Source organism: Triplophysa rosa, linkage group LG2 (genome assembly GCF_024868665.1).
Source record: "Triplophysa rosa linkage group LG2, Trosa_1v2, whole genome shotgun sequence".
Taxonomy (NCBI): domain Eukaryota; kingdom Metazoa; phylum Chordata; class Actinopteri; order Cypriniformes; family Nemacheilidae; genus Triplophysa; species Triplophysa rosa.
In genome coordinates this window covers 2,038,796-2,058,474 of record NC_079891.1, presented here as the reverse complement: position 1 = coordinate 2,058,474, position 19,679 = coordinate 2,038,796, and the positions used below count along the sequence as shown (strand labels likewise).

General features: G+C 37.9%; 1 protein-coding gene across 4 annotated transcripts in view; it reads left to right on the top strand.

Annotated features, from left to right (window-relative positions):
- Window positions 1-19,679, top strand: part of zbtb20 (zinc finger and BTB domain containing 20) — a 51,927-nt gene that overhangs the window by 15,925 nt on the left and 16,323 nt on the right. For 3 of the 4 annotated variants that reach the window (XM_057322994.1, XM_057323009.1, XM_057323003.1), the window contains exon 2: window positions 15,122-15,324. The exons of the other annotated variant lie outside the window; for it this stretch is intronic. The gene's annotated coding sequence lies outside the window, so the exon portion shown is untranslated. The remainder of the gene's footprint in view (window positions 1-15,121; window positions 15,325-19,679) is intronic. 4 annotated transcript variants of the gene reach the window in all.

Genomic DNA, 19,679 nt, shown 5'->3' with positions numbered 1-19,679 from the left:
CACAGGACAATGCGTGAATGCCGAGCATTGTAAGTCACATTTGCATATTTGAGATTTATATTATTCAGATGCTTGACATCCTTTCCCAGAATCCCCTCTCCCTCCTTCTCCCTGCCCGACACCCCACCCTCACCTTTTTCTTGCCTCCTCTCTCTCCCTCTCTTTGTTTCCCCCTCTCTCCCCCCTACGCCTGATAAAAATGATTTCGAGTCACACGCGGCATGCTTTATGAGATGGCCGCCTCATTAAAAAGCGTCTCTGATTAACCTGAAAACGGCTCCCTTTCTTACTTTTTCCCCCGTCCGTTTGCGTTATTATTCATTTGGTTCGTCTCGTTCGCCCTCTACTCTTTGTCACGGCAGCGGGGCACGGCCGTCTGAGTCTACCCCAGACGAACTGACCTCCAGGGACATATTGACAGCACGCTTTACCGAGCGGCAGACGTATAGAGAGAGGCGGGTAGGCGATCGATGACAACACGCGCAGCGTTAAAACTCAGAGATTTCCTTTCCAAGATGAGAGATTTTGGGTTGAGGGAAAACGAGGGGTGGAGGAAAATGGCGTTTTTTTTTGGGATGAAAAAGGGGGTGGGGAGGGATCTAATTAATTTTGAAGGATCATCGGCCCCTTTCGTCCAAGGCAGAGAAAGAGGGAGGGCAGGCAGGAGACGGAGGGGTGAGCGGGAGGGTGGAGTGAGGTTGAGCGAGAGAATAAGACGACGGAGGAGGCGGGGGGAACAGACAGACCCCTGGACTGATTAGAATTCTGGGCAGGTAGCAGGCGGCTGCTGTGCACCCACTGTGGGCCAGGCGTGGAGGAGAGGAACGCCCGCCCTCCTGCCCGCCCGTGTGTGTGTGTGTGTGTGTGTGGGGCAGTAATGCTGGACGTGCACTGTACTTTTGTTACCAGCTTTCGCCTCGTATCACCCCGGAGACTCGTGGTTTAGTGTGCCACTGTTCTGAGCCTTTGCCCTGGTGATATATGTGCCATCCTTTAGAGGATAAACAACGGAAATAATCCCAGAATGATAGAAATGGCCGCGTTTGTCATCGCAAAAGATTTTTACAGACGAAGTGTGTCATTTGGTTGTTATATACGTTAATCTCCCGTTTAATGTGTGCGTACAGCAATACTGTAAATAAGATGAGCTTTAATTGATTCCCCAAAAAGGGCACTGTGTCTCTCGGGCTCCACCACAACATTGCTTTGGGTTTTTTTCCCCAACAGCACATCGACCAATGGCTTGGGTTTGGGGGCGGGACTTTGTTTGACTGGCCTGTGGAAGACCAATTTTTGGACATTTTTAATGATGCCGTAAAATAAGTATTTGAAGACGGACCTCAAACATTGATACCTTTTTCACAATATGAGGTTTTTAAAGATCAGGCCTGCACATAAAATATTGATAAATATAATCATACTGTCATTTTTTTGATGACTTAATTTGCAATTAATAAAATGTACATACACATTCTTATTCTTACACTCTTTTTCTGTTCACTTCATCACTTTAAATCATATGAAAGGGAACGATGTTTGTAATGTGAATTGTCTGGTATAATTTCTTTTAATTCAAATTGTTATGAAAATAAGCAAGAGAAATAGTTGCAGAATCAAGGTCTTTGAAAATTTGGGCGGTTACCATAAGTGTTGAGTATTGTTTTGTGTGGTGGTTTATTTAGTGAGAAGGTGAGCGCAAGCATCTGTCGTTTTGTCTTCACGTTCTCATTATTTTGCTTCTTTAAATGGCAGCTCTGGATTATAGGATGGTTTTCTTCTGTAGGTTAGAGATTTGGTGAACGGATTAAGGACAGTGCCAGCATTTACCGTGGCAAATTGGAATTTGGACTCCACCAATGTTTCACTATTTACAGTCTAATAACTTTTGAACTGTAAGTCCTGGAAACAGGATCATTTATTTCTCTGATTTCTGAACTCATACTTAATCGAATGTAAAGCGGGCTTTTCATTTCTGCCTGATGCCGTTTTGAAATTCTTGAGATATTCTTCACAATTTTGTTGAAGAGACACCAAACCGTTCTCGAATGCGCCGTCAACGAATTTGAAGGTGAGTTTGCCAAAATAACCAAAGCAAGACTTTGCAAGGTTTCTGCGCACAGATTTTGGACATTTTTACCGTCGGCCATTTTGAATTTTGTACTTAAATGCCATATTATACAAATGCAATGACATATTACAAAACTTGGTTTGTTGCCACCACATCCTGAGGGATGTCTGCAAAGGTTAAAGCCGTCGCCACCTAGTGGTCAAAAGATATACAAGCGGTACTAACTTGATTAATTCGGCCTATGGTCGTGTGACCATAGGCCGAAGATGTCTTGGGTCATGTCCAGTCTGACATCTAACCCTACTTCCTGTCCGCCATTTTGAATTACACAGAAAGCCTTCCAGCTGTATTTATTTGTTTATTGCAGAAGTGTACGTAATGTTACGCTGCTCGAAACATATGAAACATTCGAGGGGCTAATGGAGTGTTTTGTGAAGCTTTTATGTGCGTTACATCTAATGTACCCATAAAAAGCTTTTGAAAGATCTTCATACTACGCGCTCTAATGAGCTCCTTTTATTAAAGTCTCGCTGCACACATGTGCGTGTTTTTTTTTTATCAGGAAACGTTTACCTCCTCTGCCTGTATCAATATGCATGAAGCGTTCATTGTCCGTACTGTCGATGGCGCTGCATGGTATAGACAAAGCAGCTTTTTGTTTATCCTGAGAACACGGCTTTGATCAAGGCCTCTGTTCTCTGTCATTTATATTCACATGCATGTTTTCCGCCGGCGATCAAAAGGACGCACGTGAAATATATGCAGTACAGTATGTATCTCAGACTACATTAGCGTTAATTTGTCACTTTTCAGGCTCCCGTTTGCATCCCGCTCCTAATTAACGAGTGTACTGACGGTTATGATCCGAACGCCACGACTGGACTGCATGTTGAAAAGCACTTGAAAAGCGATAGCTCATCCACAAATGAAAATTCTGTCATCGTTTATTCACTCTCATATGGATGAAAACCTGCACATGACTCTTCTGTAGAAAGAAGATATTTTGAGAAATGTTTCCGGGTGTTAATACAATGGAAGTCAATGGGAGTCGGTGTTGTTTGGTTATCAGCATTTTTCAAAATATCCTCTTTTGTGTTCTGAAAAAGAAAGAAACTCATACACACCTAACAACAACCTTGTGACCACAAATGCACATTTTCTCAAGAAAACGTCCAAAGCTTAAGCACCATCTTCTACAATTCAATACGTTAGTTTGGCTCGGCGCGGTCGTAAAAAACGTCCGTCGCATGCGAACTTTTACCTAAGAGACAGCTGTGGCTACATTAATATCAGTCTGATCTACATCGCCTTCAGTGTGTCTATTAAATTAATGTCTTTTAAAATCAGCGTCTGATGGAGAACTGGCAGGTGGATTTGGGTCACTGTCATCATGTGTACATGATGTTCTGTCAAACAATCAATCAGACAGGTCGTCGCATGTATTTAGGGTAGACTGTTGGTTTTATTTACATAATTCAATCCGTGGCACATCATGGATCATACGCCTGCGTACCATAACATTTGACATGCTACTGAACTGTTATTGTATGGTGTGTATATGGTGACTCTAGCGTCTGTGCATTGAAACGTTTTGTAGGTTCAGCGATGTTGTAATGCTGTGTATTAAATATCTAGTTGTCCATTACAGCAGAATTAAGCAGACGCTGCACGCTTGGTTGTGTTTAATGTGACACGGTGATGTATGGTGATTCTTTTATCAGGGCAACTCTTTTGTCCCTTTTCACGACTGTATACAAATTGTGTTTTTTGTTATTTATTTGTTTACTCTACTTTTAATGGATATTTAGTAGGGATGCACCGATGTGTACATTTTGGCTGACAACGATAAATGATCATTCTTAAACATTGGAAGCCGATACCCATTAAATGGCCTATATACAGTATCTAAATGTTCATATAATATTCCCTAAGACTGAAACAAAAGGCATAAAGTCTGCTAAAATGACTAAATGCAAAAAGTGGACAACTGCTTTTATTTGAAAACATTGACTGCAGAAACAAGGTAACCATTAATTCTCTTTATTCCCCTGAAAATCATGTACCAAGCCTACTTTACACTAGTAAACGATTCTTTAACCTTCAAACTTTACTGGTATATTTTTAATGTAATAAACAAATTATAGATGTTCGTCTAGAGCAACCCAGAAATATGTTCTTAATAGCCACGTGTCTAACAGATCTCAAGACAGAAAGCATTCAGACAGCATTCTGATTCAAACAATATGCTTTTGTTCCTATAATTTACACATTCATAAATATCTACACACTACGTACATCAACAATGTTTTGCTAATAGCAGTAAGTGAATGATGACGACAGAAAGACAGTCCTGTACTGTATTTTATATGTGAACAGCGTGCAGCTAAAGAAGTTTAAACAGAGGAAATGATTTATGGGCTATAATATATCGCCCTAAATTTTATTATCGGCCGATAATATTAAATAATGACCATTTATCGGCTCGTACCGATATGGCCAATAATTAATTGTGCATCCCTAATATTTAGCTTTTAAAAAATGTATTGCATGTATTTAATTAACTTTTTTAATTTCACAGCATTAAAAGGACACATTATGCTATCCCATTGCAAATAGATTTCAAAAAAATGTTTCAAGGGATAATGAACATTCTGTCATCACTTACTCACCCTCTTGTCATGTCAAACCCGTATGAATTTCTTTCTTCCGCAGAACACAAAAGAAGATATTTTGAAGAATGTTGGTAACCAAACAACGGAGTTACCCATTCACTTCTATTGTATGGACACAAAACCAATGCAAGTCAACGGGTGCCGCTGTTGTTTGGTGACCAACATTCTTTAAAAGAATTTCTTGTGTGTTCTGCGGAAGAAAGAATTTTCATTTTCGGGTGAACTGTCTCTTTAAATCTGGTAACTTCTATGTTGCAGTTTGTTCTAAGATTTTTTTTTCTTCAGTTACGTAGTATTCAAAGGTACCACACAGGTTGTCGTTTTGTAATCTTTTCCCACAGAAATGATATTTGGTTGGCAAATGTAAAGTCACTTGAGGACACTGTTGCTCTGAAAGAAAAGAGCAGTGGAAAACAAATGCGATTTTATATTTTTATAAATCATGACGTGAGCGTAGTTGTCATTAGGTGCCATTGCCAAAAGTTTAATCAGAAGCTGTTTATTTCTTTTAATTTTATTTCATTCAAAGTTCATTGACAGCTAGCTGACTTGTTGTTTCACTAGATGTTTCACAGTTTTTCAAGGACGTGGAATTAAGTGAAGAATGCCGTCACATGATTGCAAACCAATTTACTGGATGCTTTATGCGTCTTTTCTGTGTTGTTAAATTTGAGTGAGTGTTTGTGAAATGTGCACGAAGGGTTAACGCTGAGCGGCCTATAGCACTGAGTTCTGGAGGTCATGGAAATTTTTTAACGGTATCTTACACAATGCATGATTCATGGCTGACATGGGGAGTGAAGAATTGTGATGGAAACGCAAGGGCATGAACTGTGCTAAAACTCAGGCCAAGGGTAGACTGGTACTGTACATCACAGGTGTCCCAGCTTTCTTTATCACAACATGAGAGAATGAGCGATCAACACCTCTATACTGTACTGCACGGTAATGAGCAAAGACAGTGTTACCGGATGACTCCTCTGAAGTCAAGTGATAAAGACCAAGGCCAGTGGAGATTTCATTAACTTGTGTAGCTTTTTATCTGACTTGATGTTGCTTTTTAAATCAGTGGTTTTTAAACTGGTTTTGTGTGAGTTTCTTTCTTCTGCAGAACACTAAAGAAGATCATTTTGAAGAATGTTGATAACCCAACGACACCGAACCCCATGAACACAAAACCACAACACTGAAAAAAATGTTTATGTGCCTTAGTAGATTAAAATATACTTAATATGCTTATGTTCCTGTTTTTAACAAAAAACGTAAAAATCTTGGGAATAAAATGTACTCATTTTGGTTGTTAAGATTTTAATTATTTTGATTAAGTAACTTTAATTGAACAAATTATTAAGTGAATCCAACTACATTTTATTATGTTAAACCCATTTAAATTGGTCAAATTAAGTTTACTTATTTATTTTGTGTTGAGACTACATCAATAATTTTTGTAGATATAACTACCTTGGCAGATGATCTGTCATTCCCAGCATGGAAGACTTGTTTTTTGTTGATTTATCTTTGAGATTTAGGAGAGTTGTTACCGTTGTTCAGAAGAGCGGTGCTTGTGCCTCGGCTGAGGGAGGCACGATATGAGTCATGAAGTGTGTTATTTCACTTACTGAGCCGTATCTGTGCTAATGCCAGTTCAGAGACCACCAGTCTCTTCTCACTTGACCATCTATGTTGTAAAAAATAATATATTTCAATATGAAAGTAAGTGATCCGTGAAGTTTGAGTTAGACACGTGTTCTTGTTCTGCGTAATTTCTTTTTTGTTTACTTTAAGTAACATTTACTTGATATTTTAAGAAAAGCTAAATGTATTCAATAAGTAGAATTTACTTTATTCTGGTTAGTAAGTTGTACTTGAATTATAGCAGTAATTTTTTCTTAAAAAATGTTCGTGCAAATTGTTACGAGGATTTTATTAAGTAAATTCTACAAGGAAACATTTTTATATCTTCTTTTGTGTTCTACAAAAGAATGGAATTCAGGTTTTGAATGACATGAGGGTGAATAAACCACTGAATTAGTTTCATTTCTGGATGAACTATCCCTTTAAGTGGAGACCATATCTACTGTTGTCTGGTTCATGTTGTGTTTCTGAACCTTAATGTGGCTCACTAGTAAAAAGAAAATGTTAGTCGATGTGTTTGTCGATGTATTTTTAAAACGTTTTTAAGTACCATGTGGCATCTCCGTGACTTTCTTCTCCTTTTTTAAAAGTCTAAGCACAAATTTATCGTTATATATGTATTTGTCTCTCTTTTTGTGTCCTCGACCCGATCACAACAGACCTGTGACCCGCTTTTGGGCCGTAATCCACCTGCTGAGTAAATCATTTTTCATTTCAGTCATTTTGAGGAAATATGTCAGATAATGAGTGAAAAATCACAGCTGAGATTACTTCCAGTTGGAGGTCGTAACCGTGTCAACATGTGACAGAGATCTTTGTCGAGTGAAATTTTGTCCGAGAATCGAGGGGGGAAGATTGTAGGGACGGGGGGTTACCGTAGTAAATGGTAGTTTTGTGAACATGTGGTCATTTTGTGGACGGACAGAACTAGACATCAGCCCTGTTCTTTCCTCCTCTGCTTTACTTTTCAACAGAACACGTGTCGTCTATTTTTTGCTCTCTTGCACCACTTCCACTGTGGACCCGAGGCGTTGCTCCATTGTCTGACCACACCTCATACTCTCCATTACCCCATCAGACTCAAAATGGATTTCACTGGACATAAATGTCTCCTTTGCTTGACGATTGACCTCTGAACCCTCTGCGTGCAATGTTACACAACCTTAAAAATCTCTATTGCAGATAACATTAAATGATGACCAATCAGAGAGCACTTCATTAGACATTAAAGGAGTAGTTCACAAATATAATAAAATGACTCACTCCTCATGCCATCCCAGATGTATACGAACACAGTGTTTTTATTAATATTTAAAAAATAACCATAAATGTATATTTATTTTACATCGTCATATTGTCCAATATGTTTTTCAGAAAACACTGTAGTTTTAAACTGATTACATACTGTGTTGTCAAAGTTGACAAGCACTTTTTTAATACTTTTTATTGGTTAGATATTTGCAAAACCAAGTGACAAACATAAAGGGTGACTAATAATAATGCTTTACAGTGTGGCAAAAAATAAAAATCACAAAATTTGGAGATACGAGGTTTCAGAAGGACACCAGCGATATATAGGTTGTTAAATGTTAAAGCTTCATTATTAAAGTAATCCAAATGACTCGCCGTAATGATGTGTTGCCATATTTGTATTTACTACTAATGTTGGATTTAATTTCTTTAAATAAGCTCAAAATACGAATGCTTACTTTTTATTAAAAACATATGGTTTTGCTTCGTGAGACATTTGGATTGCTTAATGGATTTTTTTGGGGACAGTGTGTATGTATGAAAGATGACTTTTTTTAGAAATGAAGCAGGTGAGTAAATAGTGAGAGAATTTCCAATTAAAATGATAACTTTTCATAAATTTTCCTCTACATTTATCATTTTCTCTTAGTCTCAGTTTTGCCACAGACACATGGATGATGCCGTCTGGTGTGTTTTGGGATACTCTATTCTGGTCATTGTAGGACAGAAACAAACCCTATGTGAGGTTTTTCTGTATTGGAGCGTAATCAATCTTAATCACATTTTTACACATCTTCCATTGACACGGAGTGTACCGTATAATAGATTGTACTTGTTGACAACAGTGATTGGTGAGGAAGGGAGCGGATGGCACCTGGCATGTGTTGACGGTTACTGGTTACTCTGAACACACACACACACACACACACACACACACAGCTATCAGGCAAATGTGGTGCGGTCTGGCAAAAAGAACAGCTCGTACATTCCAGACTGAAAAGACGAGGATTCATGACTGTGTGCAGCCTTTTGTCCGAAACGTTTATTTTCATGATTTTTTAACGTAAACCCGTCTCCTCACTGCATGCGTGATTCGAAACGGAGAAAAAAGAAACGAGCTAGAAAACGCTACTTTTGTCTCAGTGATGGGTGCACCAGAACAAAATGAGATTTGGGGAATTCAAAGAGCGCATTGTTTGCGCAAAAGGTTATCTGCGAAATTCAGTGTTGCATCTCGGAAGAAAAAAAACAGTCTTAATTGCATGCATCTGCGGCGTCTGCCAGGGGCATGCAAATACAATGGAAAATATGCACGAGTAAATAAAACTAATATTGGAAGAAACAAACATCAAACTCTTCTAAGGACACAGTGAAATATTAGAAGCAAACATTATGTATGAGTAAGTGAAATGAGCGCTAACGGAGTGCCGTACAACATGACTGATTTCTACCCGGCTCTCGTCGAATCATCGATCGTGTTCTTGCCGAGTGTCACAGTCGAACTACAGCTACCCATTAGAATAACATGAGAAGATTTTAAAAATGTAAAATAATGCAATAAGGCACTCAAGGCCACGTCATGCTGATTTTACCGCGGTTACACGCTGTTCTCTGGAACTAAACTGTGATATTACTAGTTGCATTGACTGACGATAATAAATATAGCTGCAAGCAGACTTATATGGTTAGAAGTATCGTGGGTTGAGGTGAAGTGTTGGATGCTAAAACACTTTGTTCTATCTCATATTAATAGCGCAGAGGCAACAATGAATAAGTTACGTCGCTTTGAGCGCCCTAAAAATGTTACGGACCACCAGGTGGTGCATTGCTGGAGAAAAGAGTTCTGAATGGAATTTCTGTTTGGAAAATAAATATCATAAATGTTTTTCTTACAGTTTGATTCAAGATCAAAAATGTACTGTAAAAATATTTTTTTAATAGTCCATTTATGACGTTTTCCACTAATCCTTAAATTTGAGATAAAGTGATGTAGACAAAGTCTGAAGAAGCGTATTTCTTTTTCACATCTTTTTTTTCCTTACTATACTGACTTTCTTTCACCTGTTACTTACTTGTATATAGTTGAAACAAGTGATATAAAATCTGCTTTTGTTGACGCGGTAATACAGAGTATTTGTGTCACTTTAAATAATCTTAATTAAATCAATTAGAATTTGTACTCTCAAGCATTTATCTCTGTAGAGGAAAACATTTTCAAAGTAAATGTTAAAATATTGCCGTCCTGGAGACCTGGAGCTCGGTGTAGGGAGAGAAAGAGGAGACGAGCGGGAGAAACGGGGTTTGAGAGGAGAATGTGACCTGCTGAGGTCCGATAAATTCACGAAGGCCAGAACATGGACATGACACGCGGCTCTCATACAAACCGTCTCACGGCATGAAAGAAGAGGTGGAATGAGAGAGGAAAAGGTAGAAAGCTTGAGTTAAAGGATTGTAAAGGGTCATCAAGTCTCCACAGGAGCTTTTAGTAACATTTCATGTGACGCCGTCGCGCTGTGCCTGGCCTCCTCTTGTTTCGAATGTAGGTTAGGCCTTTCAAAATAAATCAAAATGTATATTAAGCCCAGCGTGCCGCCGTTTGAGAACCGCCGGTGTATATTAGTCATTCTGGGAGTTTCCTACTTACAAATTCAGAGAGTAAATTTATGTGTATCGGACAATTTTGTTTGTATTTTGCATCCTGACAAAGACAGAAGGCTTTTCATGTAAAATAAAAACTGATGCTTTATTTGTGTATTCTGTTGCAGAGAATGATGGGATATGTAGTTTGGAGTGGACACACACACCTATAATCTCATAAACTACGTAAATAATAGCATTAATACTTCAGCAATCGACGTGCTAACAAACCAACAGTCAGAAATAAATTTTAACCCCGTGGCAGTCCTCTTCTCTACAACAAACTTCTTAACAACAGTACTTTTCCATTTTAATCCAATATTTTTGGGATTATATATTTTGTATTAATTGTAAACCACGAGTCAAGTAAATCATATAAATGTAGAAGTTTAGATGTATCACAGCCGGGTTTTGGTCAAGGCCCAGTCATGTCCGTTTATGGTGTAGTATTTCATTTTGCACTTTTGCGCTCTGATGTTCGGTTTTGTTCGGGTTGCACGGCTTCAGATTGAACAAGTTTTCATTAATCGCTTTCTTGTCAGAGCAATAATGTGTCTGGATTCCAGCATCTGCGGCCGGTCCAGTTTTTAGGGTGTCTTGTGTTAAGCTCACGGGTTCGTTGTCAGTCTCCGTGTCATGCTCTCTTGTGTCCTGTGTGTTTTCCGAGGTGTTTGTGTAGTGAGCAAATTTTTTGCCGACATGTGTTCACGTCGTTCTCGTGTCTTGCCGGGCTGTTTCGTTGTCATTTGTTCGTTCGTCCCAGCACTCCATCATTATTCTCTTAATTTTCTTCCCTATTTCACCTCTGTTTTCTTACTCCGGTATTGTTGGGGTTTGTGTTGCGCTTGTTTGGCAGTCCGGTGTACGAAACAATAGCAATATAAATAAATAATACATATGCATATATTAGAACCAATTCTTATATTTTTCAATATATGAAAAGCAGCAATCCCTTATGCATTATTCAATATATTGTAATATCATAATACTCTGTGTTATTCTATATGTATCTTCAATTACTTAATTACTAAATTATTTAATATACCGACAGTTAATGTATAGGAAGACACTGTATGTTTTCTTCGCATGAGAGGGTCGCACTGGTGGTCATTATGAACGGTTTTCTTAAATGATTTTTATTTCTTTACCAATAAAGTCCATTGCTGCTTTCCTCCTGTGTCCTCTCCTCTCTGAAACACAAGGTTAAGTGCATTGCATTGTGGGATATTATATTTCTTGCAGTATGGACATTTTAGCAGAGTATTGTAGGTCATTTCGAGTATTTTATGTATAGAAAACATTTGCATACATACACACAGACAGACATCACAAATCGTATCAATAGTGAATTATTCCCAACACAGCTGGAGAGTGCGTATGAGTTACTAGCATTCTGTGATCCGAGTCTGAATTTATATGAAGAAAATAGGCCTAGCTGTTTACAGTTATGTTGCTGAAGTAAATGAATTCTTGGACTTCTGAGAGAGAGAGAGTTGCGTATGTTTGGAATGGGAATGCGATCGGTTGTGGTGTGGTGAGGATGGGTGCGGCAGTGACCGTCTGACTAGTCTCTCACATCCATAATAACACCTGGCCCAGCGAGCAGACCATTTCTCTTTCGCTAGTACTTAACCCTGTAATTGGTGGTGAAGTGTGTCCACTCTGTGCAGAAATGCGGAGGAAAACTGCTTCCTGTCTCCGTGACACTGTGCAGGAAGTTGCATCGTCACAACCGCCTCTTTCATAGCTTTACATTAGATTGTGTTTGTCTTGTGTGATAGATGGAGGGAGGTTTGTGGAAATATCTTAATGACCAGGAATGAATGTTTTTCAAATATGTTTACAAAAATTGCTCTTGTGAATTGAACTGCAATGTGCAATATATTAAATATTCACAGTTTATTCACAGATTTTTTTGTAATAAAAGTTCATCTGTTTTTTGCACAAGTTACTAAAAAATATTACATTTATGTCATTAGACTAGTTTCTAGTAAGAGAGCAATAATTTATAGAATTATTATAGATTTTGAACACGTTTATATCTGGATGCATTTTTCTAGTTGTTACTTTGTGTTGTTGTATTGGTGAAAATAAATACAAATTCTGTCTTTCTTCCTGACTAATTTTACGATTGGGACGATCGCGTCCCTTTCGCATTCGAAGAGTTCAGTGCACATGCACAGCGAGCTGCAAGTAAACGTAAGCGAGTTCTTGCATTTTTCTGAATTTGGGCCGTCGCGTGAAGCTGTTAGAAATCACAAAAGCAAAAAAGATTTCATTTAACAAGCAACTGTCATCCCAGTGTTTCTGCGAAAACAAAAAAGTGCAGGTGTTTTGCAATGAATGAAGCGGGCGATGCTGCAGCTATGCAGTTTGCCGCGCAAGACATGCATAATAAACAAACACATTTGACAAGAAAGCGCAGCTGCAGTAAAATCACTTTATAACACACCACCTTCATCATCTCTACCGCTGGAGATTTTTTCTAACTCCACATATTCATATTTATTATTTATACAAAGTAACAGCATTGCATTGCAAAAGTGATCTATCTTTAATCTGTATAATTGTCTTTAATATACACCGTAAGTGTTTTAGAAACGTAATTATTTTAATCAGAATTGAACACGTTATCATCCTCAATGCTCTGTAAACTTCTTTTTATTACAGCTACGGTAAGCATGAACTACCTGTCAAGTTGTTGTTGGCAAGTTTGTGTGTGTTTGTGCCAAAAACAACAGTATTCATATAAATCTGTGCATTAATGCATCGCATTGTGCTGAGAAACAAGTAGCATAAAAGATAGTAACATATGGCAGGATCATCGAGAGGACAGAAACGCCTTACCAAACAAAATATACAGTATATGGGAATGTACTAGAAAATATAACGCAATATTATAATTATATATTACTATAAATATATGATGTGATTCCATATATTGGAATCAGGTGCTTATATTTCTTAATATTTGAAAAGTGGCAATTCCTGTTGTATTATTTAATATATTGTAATATATTAACAATGTATGATTCAATATATTTTAAAATATTACGTTAAATGATTGAAAATATTGGCAGTTATTATTTAAGAAAATATATTTTCTTTGCATAAGGGACGTGTTTTCGAACTTAACACCAATCTTCATGAGATTGTAGCAACAAGACACTGTTCGTTATAAACGGTATTTATCATAAAAAGCATTAAACAGATACTTGGAATTGGGTTGAATTATTTTTTGTTGTACATTTCCCTCCCTCCCATATAATCTTATATCAAAAATAAATTTCAGACCCTGATGCGTCATTCATTAAGTAGTATGAAAAACAAATGTAAAATGATGTTTCGTTAAGTCATTCAAATGCATCTGCTGTAGTTTTTTACTAATATAATATTGCAGATTTAGTTAGTTACAGGCCTCATGCACGAGTTTGATTTAGCTGTAGGCCTCACGAACCGCACGCACACCATATATGTATGAATCTGAGCACTTGAACACGATTCACGTACATGTATACATTTCTATATTTTATTGCGCACACCATATATGTATGAGTATGAGCACTTGTACATTGCACACAGCATATATGTGATATAACACTTTCCTGTGGCTCAGTGGTTAGAGCATGGCGTTAGCAACGCCAAGGTCTAGGGTTCGATCCCAGGGGATTTCAGAAACAAATGTATAGTACAATGCAATGTAAGTCGCTTTGGATAAAAGCGTCTGCCAAATGTAATGTAAATAATATTGCTCACCTGTATGTACGAGTCGAGCACCTGAACACGAACTACATGTACACCATGTATACATTTCTATATTTTAATGCACGAAGTCACGAACACTGGGTTGCTTCTGGGTTATTTCACAATGTTCTAGGAGAGAAAAACATAATGGTAAATCATGCATCTGTTCGATAGCACCTGAAATGTAAATGTTATATATGTTTTTCTTTAAAAATTCTTGGAAGCGCTCGCAAAGAGGATGGGCCAGGTAGGTCGGATTGAAATATAATAGTGGCAAATGAGAAGGGGACGGGCTAATAAAAAGATGATATCATGTGAAACCTGATTGGTGAACAATGGGGAAAACGACCTGAGATTTCTGTATAACGTATGGAGTCAGATGTGCATTTGTTAGATTACTTTAGGTGAATTCTGAATATCTCAATTTGTTGTCTCGAGCAAATAAAGTTTTGAACTCTTGGCGTCTGGAACCCTTTCTTTCTGCGTTGGAAGGCCGATTCGCCCCAACAATATTCTTCTTGTGATGGGTGTTTTGTTTAAAAACTGACATCGATCAGCTACGCCGCATGGCTAAAGTTGACCTACTTTTTAACTTGAAACAGTGTTATAAAAACATGGCTTTAACATAAGCCTCTCACGCGTGTTTACATAGAAAAACTATATAAGAGCAATGTAGAATTACAAAAATTATGATTTGAATGACATGTTTCCCAGTGATGTCATAAACATTTCACATCTCATGTGGTTGCTGGCTCATACTAACTTACTCGAAGAATATTGAAATATCGATTTAAGTCATGCTCTTTACAGGTGTTCACACCTGGCTTTCGAAAAACCAAACTCATTTACGCTTGACATCGAGAAGCATTTACTTAGTCCAGTTGAGTCCAGATTTCAAGGATCTTTCATGCACATTTCTTGTGCACACTTTTATTTCACTAAATTGTCCAGCGCTATTTTCCATCTTTTAGGATCATGTTGCCGCTCCATTTGATATATATAAAAAAAGAAATCTATATACTGTAAATGATGATATTTACGACTCCCACGTCAAGTTGCCGGTCTGTTAAAAGCAGGCGTGCAGTAATTGTTCTCTCTCTGCTTTCTTTGGCAGGGCGATATTGAAGATTCTGCGTGAGGTTAGATTGCGGCCAGACCCGAATGAAATGAGTGGCTGACGACTGACCTCTCTCTCGCTGCACCACCACCACCAGCAACCTGTAGCATCAAAACCAGTGCCTCTTCACCAGCCTGATTCACAAACACACACCCACCCACCCACGGACACACAGTTACCCAACAGAACACCATCAGACTGTGAGTGTGCATCGGCCTCTTCTCATCTGTGAGATTTTGTGTCCAATTTAACGCTCTGTCCTTCTTTCTGAACCGGTCACTATATGCGCCACACAATTTGGAAAATCCTGGTACTTTACTCCAAAAGTGGGCATAATATAATCATATTTTGTTTGAAGGAAACAAAGCCTACTTTTAGAGATTTTACACATTGTTTTCATCTCAATGCACATCGGCTTCCAAATTCTACAATTTTCTCGTTATTGAGATACAGCCGTGGAAGAAATTAAGACACCCATCCATCATTTCTAGATGCATTGCGGTCATTTCAGTCCAGTGTCTGTTGAATTTCAACGAAATCAAACCTCAGGAGTGACAAAGTCAGCCAACAGCAATGTGAAAGACTGACACGTGAAAACTGATGAAAATCCAGGTTATCACATAAAACTAAAAAAGATGACTGTTGTATTGCTTAAAAGTGAACCTGCACTTGTTTGCAGTTTTTGAGCGTCTTTCTTGTCATTGTCACCTGTTTCTTCAGTTTTCATTTTCTGCAAATAGAAACAATATATATATATTTTTTTTTTTATGTGACATTGTTAGTTGTTCACAGAATGAGACAAAAACGGTCATTTTACCTAAACACATACCTATAAATAGTCAATTCAGAAAAACTGAAAATGGTCTCTTATTTTTTTCCGTGGCTGTATTTATATGTTTTATCAAAGCTATTTATACATTTTATGTTAGGATCATCTAATGCGTTATACTTTTGTATTTCAATTTCAATAGAAATGATATTATGTAACGCACACTTTTACCATTATAAATAAAATACAGTTTTTTATGAATGATAATGTAAGAATTGTCATTGAGAGTAATCTCAAGCTTACGCTCTTACATTTGAAAGAAAATATGCTTTCATTATCATGACAGTAATGTCACAATGCCATTAAAAACATCGTCAAAACAGCGACACTACACAGACCTTGGTTGTCCTAAAATAGGCTTCATTTTCTTCATATAAAATGTCGTTTTCATTTTTTCCTTTGGATTGTTCTTGACGGGTTAAGTGAGATTTACTCATTTACTCCTATCGTCGATGTTTTTTCACAAGCACGCAGACGCTTGTGTGTGCCGGTTCTCTGTGTTTAGGCCCTTTCACAAGATTCCTGTCAACGGTCCCTCATGCATTGAACTCTATAAGTCAAGCTTCATCTGGCACAGATTTACACGCAGATCAATCCTCCAACATTTTAACTTTGAACCCATTTGAAACAGACGATTCTCATAGGCAGAATAGTTATAAATCACCATATAGCAACAACCTGGCACCTACCCACCCACAAACCCCCAGCATCTCATCAGCGCGTTTTGCACAAACAAGCACCAGTCACCATTTCTTCCCAAAGTGTACAAACCAGTTTCACTTACCGTCGCCCTTCTGTCAGCTTCGTGAACCGGTCTGCACATTTTCCTGCGACCTTTCTCATTAGCGAGACATTTTTCATCATTTTATATGAATGCTCGATACTGTTGTGCACAAAAATCTCGAAAGATCAGCAGTTTGGGTGTTATTTAAACCACCATCACATTTCTTCCCCTTTCTGACGTTTGCTTGAACTGCAAGTGAAGTGCACACGTTTAATGAATCGAGCCGCCTCCGCACGATTGGTTTATGGGATGTTAGCCCTGGCAAGCAGGTGTATGAGATCTAATAAAGTGGCCGCACGACCCTCGCTCCTCATGTGCAGTATTCATGGACACCAGTGATGTCCATCCGAACGCTTTTCTTCAGACGTATTCAAAATGTTGTAGTGTTGTGTAGTTGAGTTTGGAGTGTGAAGTGAAGCTCAGCTTCGAGAAGAATTTGGCAAAAAGGACACACAAGACGTGAGCAAAACTTATTGAGTCAAGAGTCAGCCCTCACAAAAAAGAAAGAAATATATATATATGTGTGAATATACTGGAAAATATAATGCAGTATATTAAATAATACATTTCTATATACAGTATCGAAACCAAGTGCTTGTATTTTTATATATGAAAAGCTGCAATTGCTTATGTATTATTCAATATATTGTAATATATTAACAACGTATTATTCAATATATTTCAAATATATATGAAGTGTTTGGTTCTCTAATGAGATAGCAAAATATTCAAAAATCATGTTTTTTTATTGTGCATTCCAATTAATATCAATCAAACTGCAGTTGGTTTGTTTTGATTTAAGCCATAATAACACAATAAAAACATGATAACATAATAAAAAACATGATTTTTTTATTTAACAACGGAGTTATCTCATTTTGGAACCAAACTCTTCATAAATTTAATGATTTAATATATTATTATATATAATAATATTTAGGAAAATAAATTTTCTTTGACTTCAGCAGTCATTCTCCTTCCTCTCTCAAGTACAAAATATTAATAATATTAATATTGGAAAAAAATAATAATCATAATTTTAATCACATTTTCTCGCAATTTTCTATCCTACTCCTCATATTTTGACGGTTTAACTGAACCTGAATTGAATAGCAGCAAATATTGCGCAAATATCCCCTCCGGCTTTTGGCCACTACTGTATAGCTTCATAGAAAGGGCAATCCCAGAATGCATTGCGACAATCTTTAAAAATGATTCAATACATGATTACGTGTGTTCTAAATAATAAAGTGTTGTGTGAGGTAAACGTTGTGAGCTTAGCAACATGCTAAGGCTAAACCGTGATGTGTGCAGCATTTTACATGTAAACTCGTGACTTATGAGGTTTCATTTCTGTCTTAAGAAGCAGTCGACAGCAAGACGTCTCGTTAGGCCTCTTAAAAAAGTGAGTGGCATCAGATAGCAGATTTGAAAGTCAAGGAGGATCTGATTATTTATGTACGTGTCACACACTTTGGCCGTGCACATTTAGACCGCTTTTGTTTTACAGAAGGTACACACACATGTCTAGACACACTACCATCTTTTTCCTTCGTTTCAATAACCTTCCAAAATGAAGCGCACTTCCTCGCAACGTCATCCTTTGAGTTGAAATTCTAAAGTTTGCGTGACGTCCCAAATGAAAGGTCTGTCGTGTTAACCCGTTTATTGAAAATTCATGGAAATGCTCTTGATATTTTTGCATAAAACCTGACACGACTTCTTCAGAGAGGTTTGCTGTCGTAATGAGTTAAATTTTCTGGAGTAGCAGAGAAATAGGAGGAACCCGAATAAAAAACAAAAGGCGTTTGGGGAGGAATGCACGTGGACGGGGGAGAGAGACATGAACAGTGTGTGCTTTCAAGTGCAACTTTTGTGTGTGCGAGATAATGTTTCGCCCAAGCAACCGATGTCACCAGCGTCCGCTGCAATTATCACTCCGTTTTCTACTCTTTCTGGAAGTCTCGCGGAGCTTCAAAGCCTTCACGTCGAGAATAAGAAAAGCACATGGCAGAAAGTAGACCATTTTGTGTCTTCTCTCCAGCAGTGTGTGTTTCAGATGGTGACCGACATGATGGCGCGCTCCAGAGAGGTCTGAAAATAATTTATTAGTTGAAGAATGATCCCACGGAGCCGTCATAGCCTGATTGAATTATTTTGCTGATTCCAAATGTAATGCAAAAGAGAAACACATGCGACATGTGCATGGCCGATCCACACGCCGTACGCTAGCTCAAGACTGCCCTCTGTCTCTGAAAACAAAAACCTGGTTCACTTATTTCTTTCTTTTGGATAATAAGGTCTGCCGTGCCAGTTGAATGTCCATCCGTGTGGTTCGCTCTTCTGGATCTGCTAGTTTGATCAGAGCCACTTTACTAGTAGCCTGAAGTATGTTTATCGTTTAATATGCATCTAACGAATGATTTTTAAGAACTTTTTTATTGCTATTTTAATTCGCATGCGGTTTTTGAAACCCTTCTAGCTGCAAGACGTGCACACAAATCCACAAATAGTTGGACTCCGCCCACCGTCTACTCAAGCCAATCTGTAGACAGACTAGTCTAACCAATCAACTATCAGCGTGGGATGAGATGAGGTCACATGTTGGTTTTGTTGTGGTCAAGTCATATCAAATTGTGGAAACGGGAGTGTGTGTGCTTGAACGTTTTCTTGATTTTGAGGGATTTGGGGTCATTTTTTTAAAGTAGTGCTTCCATCTTTTATTCACATTGTTCATTTTAATACGTATTGTATCTGTACTGTATACAACAGCAGAGGTATGAGTTCCATTGTTTCATAATTTCCACGTCTTGATTGAATTTTTAGAGCATTTGAGAACACTGTCGATCAGCAAAATCTTTGGTTTTTGCAGACCGTGCTCGAAAAACACTGCCACTGTTCTTTAATTATAGTCAAATTTCATAACACTGTCCCATACGTGA